General features: G+C 36.2%; 1 long non-coding RNA gene across 1 annotated transcript in view; it reads right to left on the bottom strand.

The window, feature by feature from the left end:
- Nucleotides 1-289: 289 nt before the first annotated feature.
- Nucleotides 290-9,463, bottom strand: part of LOC132233429 (uncharacterized) — a 50,689-nt gene continuing 41,515 nt past the window's right edge. Inside the window, exon 6 of the long non-coding RNA XR_009452625.1 lies at nucleotides 290-3,005. This is a non-coding gene — a long non-coding RNA (uncharacterized LOC132233429). The remainder of the gene's footprint in view (nucleotides 3,006-9,463) is intronic.

The raw sequence follows: 9,463 nt of genomic DNA, 5'->3' as shown, positions 1-9,463 counted from the left end.
AAATATTAATAATGTTATACAGACCTACAATAGACTTAGTGTCTCTAGAATTGAGGTGGTGTAGACACAGTAGAAAGACCATTGAACTGTTCTTTTCCAATGTGCTATTAAGTAGATGATTTACAAATTGTAGTATATTAAAAAATTATAATCCTGATTTGTATTTGTATGGAACATTAGAGTTCAAAACATTTTCATGTAGATGATTTTTATATATGTTTTTATTGATTTTTTTTTTTTTTTTTAGAGAGAGAGGAAAGGAGAGGTACAGACAGATAGAAACGTCATTGGTCAGCTGCCTTCTACACAGCCCCCACCAGGGATCAAACCCACAACCCGGGCATGTGCCCTGACCAGGAATCAAACCGGCAACCTCTTGGATCCAGGGTCGACCCTTAACCACTGAGCCACATCGGATGTGCTCGTGTAGATTACTTTATTCAATCATCCCAATAACCCTCAAGGAGAATAAGATCCCCATTTTACACATGAGAAACAGAGACTCAAAAAGAGAAATTTTCCAAAGAGCACATAATTTCAGAAATGGGATATGAACCCAGATATTTTTATTGCAAGATAATACCTTTGTTTTCATCTTTACTCCAGCTTCTTTATCTTTAAAATGAAAACCATTATATGTATATGATGCAGTTTTTCATTTATTCCTCAAGTATTTATTATCAATTACATGACAGGCAAGATTAAATGATATGCATGAAAGTACATTGGGTGCTGTATAAAAACAAAAACAAAACATCCACACACAAATGTAGGATGGTAACAGTAAAGAAACTTGGCTTAAAGGACATAAATACCAAAGTTGATAATTTAACCCACAGTTATTAAGTTTCTTTGGGCTCCCTATGATATGCATCTGAGAAATCATCCTGATACACCCAGTAGATAAATCTATTAAGGCAGATTTAAGGTACATTAGGATAGTTTGGTAGGCTATTAAAAATTTTTAATGAAACAAAATAACATTTTAGGATGCTGAGAGGACCCTTAATTTTTATTTCTATACTGAATTTTGGTAATAACATGCTTGATAGTTAATATCACATCCCCATCCTCTACTAAAACAATGCTATTTAGAGCCTCCTGTCTGTTGCTATTGCCCAGTAACTCTTAATGTTTGACATAGAGATACCCAACTCTATTACATTTGTGATCTTTTATAGGAAAGGACTCTACAACAACTGTTACTACACATTTTGTTCAACATAACACTTAAAATACAATACACTGTGACTGAAAAAATACACTAAAATAACATTAAGAAGTCTAAACTAGGAGAAAGAGTTTCTAGAATATTACTCATCTATGATGACTAAGTACAAACTGACATTTCTCCTAGCCAAGATTTTTAAAAAATCCTATTTATAGAAACAAAAACTGAGCATTACTGTACCTAAAATCTGAATATTAAGAATCGGGGTTTTTAAGAACAAATTCATATTCACAATTATTTATAGTAATATATATGTCCTAATAAGCTCCATATAAATCACATAGTTCAAAAAGAAAATGTGGTCTATTTATTTGGAAACAGAACTACCTACATACATATTATTATAATAGTTGCCACATTCTCAAAAACTAAAATTTGTTTATAATACTTCAACTTTTAACTGTTTATTTTTTCATGTTTTAAGGTTGGAAATAGATTTGTTTTGACTAGTCTCTACTTTTTTGTTAATGAACACTTCCATATTGTCCTATTTCTGAAGAATGAAAGCTACACGTAAAAAAAAAAAAAAAAAAGTTGTTTAATTCACAACTTCATTTTCACATATTCACCACACTTAATTATCCAAGGGAAAATTTCTAGACAAGTAGACTAGTCATTAAAATTTTAATCAGATCAAACAAAAGTAATTTTATTGTATTACTATCCTCCTTTTTCATTCAACAAGAAGAAATTTACAAGTTCTACTGAAGAATTCCTTGATCTAAGTTAGAAAGTATTCAATCTAGGGCCAGATTATCATTCTATGAACTTCAAATTTTTTTTCAAGAGTAACAGTATATTCGTAAGTGGATTGGCACACACAGTGATGGAGACTCCTCCAATGAATCCCAATAAATTCTCACCTTCCATCAAAAACAAAGGAAATTGTTTAAGTGAGCAAAATGTAGATTAGTCATAGCTAAAACACAAGAATAACATAGTGCTCTCCCTCTGTGGCAAAATAAAGCTTCTACATATCCTTAGTTTAAAAGAGAACCCGTGATTTTTATACTTCTTCGACCAAAATAAGTATGTAAATTATAAAATTAAACATTTGGAAAAGTCACAGTACTTCATTAATAAACAGATGAAATGATAATACAGTTAGTTGACCCTTGAACAACATGGGTTTGAATTTTACAGGTCCACTTATAAAAGATTGTTTTTAGTATATGCTTAACTTTATGTTTTTGTTGTTTTCTAAAATTGAATATATTTTTAAATCACTTTAATTTTTTAATTACAGTTGACATACATACAATATTATATTATTTTCAGGTGCACATCCCAGTGATTAGATATTATATAACTTACTAAGTGATCACCCCAATAAATCTAGTACCCATTTAACACTATACATAGTTATTACAATATTATTGACTATATTCCCTATGCCGTACTTTATATCCCATGACTATTCTGCAGCTACTAATGTATATTTCTTAATCCCTTCACCTTTTTCACTCGTCGCCCCCAACACCATTTTCATCTGGCAACAGTCAAAATATTCTCTGTATCTATAAGTCTGTTTCTGCTCTGCTTATTCATTTATTTCATTTTTTAGATTCAATTGTTGATAGATATGCATGTATTGCCATTTTATTGTTTATACTTTTACCTTTTTCTTTTTCTTCTTCTTAAAGAAGACCCTTTAATATTTCATGTAATGTTGGTTTGGTAGTGATGAATTCCTTTAGCTTTTTCTTGTCTGGGAAGCTCTTTACATGCTCTCCAATTATAATGAGTACCCTGATATCAAAACCAGACAAGCACACTGCAAGAAAAGAAAATTACTGGCCAATATCCCTGATGAACATAGATGCAACGAAATATTAACAAACTGAATTCAACAATACATTAAAAGGGTAATACATTAAAAGGGTCATACACTACTATCAAGTGGGATTTATCCAGAAATATGAAGATGGTTCAACATCCACAAATCAATGTAACATAAACATTAACAGAATAAAAGATAAAATCATATGATCATCTTAATAGGTACAGAAAAAGTATCTGAAAAAATTCAAAAGCCATTCAAGATATTAAGGATACATACCTCAACATAATAAAGACTATATATGCAGGCCACACATAATAACATACTCAATGGTAAAAAATGAAAATTTTTTCTCTAAATCAGGAACAAGACAATCATACCCACTCTTATTCAACATAGTACTGGAAGTCATAGACGGAGCAACTAGCCAAGAACAAGAAGTAAAAGGCAGCCGAAACTGGTTTGGCTCAGTGGATAGAGCGTCGGCCTGCGGACTGAAAGGTCCCAGGTTCGATTCTGGTCAGGTGCATGTACCTGGGTTGCGGGCACATCCCCAGTGGGGGATGTGCAGGAGGCGGCTGATTGATGTTTCTCTCTCATCGATGTTTCTGACTCTCTATCTCTCTCCCTTCCTCTCTGTAAAAAATCAATAAAATATATTTTTTAAAAAAAAGAAGTAAAAGGCATTCAAATTAGAAAAGAAGAAGTAAAACTACCCCAATTTCCAAATGACATGATAATATATACAGAATACCCTAAAGACTCCACCAAAAAAAATTACAATTAATCAAAAAATTCAGTAAATTTGTAGGATACAGTATCAATATGTAAAAAATCAGTTGCATTTCTGTACACTAACAACAAACAATCAGAAAGTGAAATTAATAAAACAAACCCATTAAAAAGCACATCCAAAAGAATAGCTAGGAATAAATTTAACCAAGGAGGTAAAAACTCTATACAACACTGAAAACTATAAGATATTGATGAAAGAATTGAAGAAGACACAACATGGAAAGATAGTGTGGGTTCATGGATTAGATGAATTACTATTGGTAAAATGTCCATACTACCCAAAGCAATCTACAGATTCAATAAGATCCCTATCAAAATCCCAATGGTACTTTTCCCAGAAATAGAAAAAAAAATTTAAACTTTGAATGGAATCACAAAAGACCCTGAATAGCCAATGCAATCTTGAGAAAGGAGAACAAAGCCAGAGGCATCATGCTCCCTGATTTCAAACTACATTTCAAAGCTATAGTAACCAAAACAGTATTGTATTGGCACAAAAACAAACACATATATCAAAGGAACTGAATAGAGAGCCCAGAAACAAACCCATGTACCAGAAATATGACTTTCTGTTTCCACCTGGGATCAGCTAGCTCTCCCCTTTAGACCTTTAGAAAGTTCCCACTTGATGGCCTCACTGGCCTAGTCTTTTTCTCTCATTCAAGGCAGAACCAAAGTAATATGTTTAATAGTAGTAAAAGTGGCAAAAGGACCAATGGAACAGAACAGAGGACCAAGAAATCAACCCAAGCCACTATGCTCAATTAATATTTGACAAAGGAGGCAAGAACATACAATGGAATCAAGACATTCTCTTCAATAAATCGTGTTGGGAAAATTGGACAGATACATGCAAAGAAATGAAACTAGATCACCAACTTACACCATACATAAAAATAAACTCAAAATGGATAAAAGACTTAAACGTAAGACAGGAAACCATAAAAATCTAAAAGAAGCATAGGCAGTGAAGTAGCAACATACGTCATAACAATATTTTTACCCATACATCGCCTAGGACAATGGAAACTAGGAGAAAATAAACAAATGGAACTACAACAAAATAAAAAGCTTCTGCACATCAAAAGAAACCATCAACAAAACAACAAGAGAGCCCACTACATGGGACAACATATTTGCCAATGTTACATTTGATAAGGGTTTAATCTCCAAAATTTATATGGAACTCATACAACTTAACAAAAGGAAGATAAACAATCCAATCGAAAAAATGGGCAAAAGACCTAAATAGACACTTTTCAAAAGAGGACATTCAGAAAGCCAAGAGACATATGAAAATGTGCTCAAAGTCACTAATCATCTAAGAGATGCAAATCAAAATGACAATGAGGTACCATCTCACACCTGTCAGAATGGCTATCATCAACAAATAACAAGTGCTGGCAAGGATGCAGAGAAAAAGGAATCCTCATCACTGCTGGTGGGAATGCAGACCGGTGCAGCCACTGTGGAGAACAGTATGGAGTTTCCTCAAAGGACTGAAAATGGAACTCCCATTTGACCTAGTGATCCCACTTCTGGGAATATATCCCAAAAAATCAGAAACACCAATCAGAAAGGATATATGCACCTCTATGTTCATAGCAGCACAATTTACAATAGCTAAGATTTGGAAACCCATGAGCAGGTGAGTGGATTAAAAAGCTGTGGTACATTCACACAATAGAATACAATGCTGTTGTAAAAAAGAAAGAATTCTTACCATTTGCAACAACATGGATGGACCTGGAGAGCAAATAAGCCAGTCAGAGAAAGACAAATATCACATGATCTCACTCATTTGTGGAATATAATGAACAACATAAACTGATGAACAAAAATAGATCCAGAGACACAGAAGGATCAAACAGACCATCAAACCTCAGAGGAAAGGCAGGGAAGGGTGGGGGAGATGAGGTAAGAGATCAATCAAAGGACTTGTATCCATGCATATGAGCATGACCAATGGACACAGACACTAGTGGGGTGAAGGCATGAGCTGGGGAGCAGGAGTGGGCAAGGAGAGGGCAGGGAGGGAAAAGGAGACATGTAAAACTTTCAACAACAAAGAATTAAAAAAAATAGAGAGAGAGATCATGAAGAAAAAGAGTGGCAAAAGGAAATGGACAAACAAGGGGATATGATGCTAACTGCCCTTTGAATATGGGTTCATGGCATCTTTCATACCTCAAGATCCTGATTTACTTTCTCCCTAACATTGTAATTCACTGAAGAAAAAAAGAGACAGAAATACCAAGTTTTATAGCAAGTCAGAGAGTTCTTCAATCCTAGAAACAATATTTGGCCAGATACAATATAGTTTGGAACTGGGAAAACCTTAAAAATTGAGTTCTAGCCTTCATTTTATATATAAGAAAACAGATTAAAAGAGGCTCAGTGACTTAGCCAGGGTTAATTTTCTTAAGTTTGATTCTTAAAAAGAAAAAAAATATATTTTTTTTCAAGTTTTTCTTTAACAATTTTTGCATGAGAAAAGAAAGTAAAGATCTGCCCAAACTTTTTGAATACAATCTTTTTTAAAAAATATATATATTTTTATTGACTTTTTAACAGAGAGGAAGGGAGAGGGATAGAGAGCTAGAAACATCGATGAGAGAGAAACATTGATCAGCTGTCTCCTGCACACCCCCTACTGGGGATGTGCCCACAACCAAGGCACATGCCCTTGACCGGAATCGAACCTGGGACCCTTCAGTCCGCAGGCCGACACTCCATCCACTGAGCCAAACCGGTCAGGGCTGAATACAATCTTTTAAAAGTTGCCATTTTCTAATTTGTCCAACACAGTCTGGTGAGAAGTCAATAAATAAAAGAAAATGAACTTGTCATTCTGTTTAATTAAAAAAAAAACAGAAGAGAACTTTGTTTATCAACAATATAATAACGTATACTCGCAGCAGTTTTCCTGAATCCAAGAAATTCAAAGAAAGGAAAACAATGGCAAATGACTACCCAAACTTCAGGGAAATATTTTTCTTTTAGAGTTAGTTTTCTGAAGAAAGTAGATAAAGACAAGACCACCTGTGAATTAATATAGTCTCAGAAAATTCTGTTTGAAAAATAAATGTGTTTGTTTTATTGTTCCACATGAAAAAAAGAAATCAGACTTTATGAAACACACTGGAAAGTCCCATCCTTTCCATGTCTATCCTTATTAGTACAATACAGAAATGAAAGCCAAGGTATCACTGGCTATGATCCAAACTGCATGCTTTGGTTCCCAATAGGACTTACACTAAATTTCTTATGAACTATTCTATTTTCCATTTAGCTGAGTGATTTCTTATAATTGCTACTATCCCAAAGAATTGTACTTATAGTTAAATAGCCTATAGCTCATACTTTGTGTTTGGAAAAAATTTTTTTGCCCTGGTTTCACTGTTTCTTTCCCCACCTTTTCTAACCTAAAGTGTCCCAAAACTTTATTAACAAATATTTCAAATCCAAGGATGAAAATATACCAAAATTAACCACAATAGAAGTTTTAACTCTGTCGTAGTTAGATAAAACAAACAAGATAAAACAGACTAGTAATGCAGACAAATATGATAGCCAAGGAACTAAAGAAGAATCTTTAAGCCAAGTTTTAATGCCAGAGAAGGTAAATCTAACATTCGCTTTTATTATTTTTCCTAGAATGAATTCCTACTCTAAGCAAGAATAACAACAGCAGTAAATCTAAAAGGAGACAAGAAATTTTGAGGAAGCCTAATTACATCTTTTTTCTTCACAATACAACAGCAAATCTTAACACTCAATAGATAACATACACTCGGAGAAGAGCTCATTAATTAAAATATCACACTAGCTGCTTAAAGGCTGCCTCTGCCTCTGGTGATTTAAGAGGAACAGACATATACTGCCTCTTTTAAGAGTCTACAATTGCCTATAGTTTTTCTGTCAATAGTTTTAATCTTCTTTGTTGTTTTGATAAACTTAGTCTTTTTTAAAAATATACTTTGCAATCAATTTTGCAAGTATTTGTAACAATAGGTTCAATTGTGGGCCTCTGTTCCTAAATGGAAAAGTCATTCTAAGTTTATTTTAGGTAAAACATGAATTTATTTGGTTGCTTCATTTCCATACATAGTTGTTATTTAAATCCTTGCACTTTTATAAATTTCATACAGCAAGACAGAAAGAGAGAGTGAGAGAAAGACGGGGAGAGGGCTTTGTAATAGAATCCTGCTTGAGCCAACTCTCAGTAGTCTTTTGGCAAAAGGCCTGTGTGTGAACTATTTCCAAGACCTCAGTCTGAAAGACAGCCAAAGGCTCCACAAAAGAACAGGTTCTAAATGGCTTATTACCTTTCACCTTTGACCTTTTACCCAGTTGCCTCATACTTTGTGAACTTGAAATCTTGTGAGAGAATGCTTTGCCATCCTACTATTTACAAACAACCTATTTATTCTACAGGAACAGTTTGGCAAGGACATATCCAGGTCACCTGACCTGGGTTGTCCCAGAAACTATGTGCCTCAGACTCTTCTTAAAATTAAGCCAAAACTGCAACATTTTGACTGGTTGAAATCAGTATTGGACTGTGTAGCAATCATCAATCATTTAATTCATTTTTATGTTGTACACTTCACCAAACGATTAACACAAAAAATGTAAAAGCAATCATACTTGTGTTATGTGGTATAAATTATGCCTTGCATGGAAGAGAGAAAAAGCATAAATTTTTAACCTGAATATTACAAGTTAATCTCAACTATTATACTACCCTAGATCTTGCTAAATTTACCAGTTCACGACAAAAATTACACAGTCTTGCCGAGCCAGTGTGGCACAGTGGTTGAGTGTCAACCTATGATACAGAAGGTCACAGTTCAATTCCTGGTCAGAGCTCATGCCCAGGTTGCGGGCTCAGTCCCCAGTGGAGGGTGTGCAGGAGGCAGCCAATCAATGATTCTCTCTCATCATTGATGTTTCTATCTCCCTCTCCCTTCCTCTCTGAAATCAATAAAAATATTTTTAATAAATCTTTATTGTTCAGATTATTACAGACTAGGGGCCCGGTGCACAAAATTCGTGCACTGGGTGTGTGTGTGGGGGGGAGTGTCCCTCAGCCCAGTCTGCCCCCTCTCACATACTGGGAGCCCTCAGGCGTTGACCCCCATCAGCCTCCAATCGCAGGATTGGCCCCTTGCCCAGGCCTGACGCCTCTGACAGAGGCGTCAGGCCTGGGCAGGGGACCCTCATTTCCCCCCATCACTGGTTCTGCCCCCAGCCCAGGCCTGATGCCTCTGGCCCCCAGACCCCTCCGATTGCTGGCTCTGCCCCTTGCCCAGGCCTGATGCCTCGGCCAGAGGCGTAGACCCCCATCACCCTCCGATCGCCTGATCAGCCCCTTGCCCAGGCCTGACGCCTCCGCCAGAGGTGTCAGGCTTGGACAGGGGACCCCCATCTCCCCCCGATCACTGGCTCTGGCCCCTGCCCAGGCCTGAGGCCTCTGGCCCAGGAATCATGCCTGGGCAGGGGACCCCCATCTCCCTCTGATCGCTTGCTCCACCCCCACCCAAGCCTGACGCCTCTGACCCAGGCTTCAGGCCTGGGCAAGGGGACCATCATATCCCCCAATCCCCGGCTCCGCCCCCCGCCCAGGCCTGATGCCTCGGCCAGAGGAGTTGACC

This window comes from Myotis daubentonii, chromosome 4 (assembly GCF_963259705.1).
Source record: "Myotis daubentonii chromosome 4, mMyoDau2.1, whole genome shotgun sequence".
Classification (NCBI taxonomy): Eukaryota; Metazoa; Chordata; class Mammalia; order Chiroptera; family Vespertilionidae; genus Myotis; species Myotis daubentonii.
Note: the sequence above shows the minus strand (reverse complement) of the source record. Positions and strands in the feature narration are given on the sequence as shown.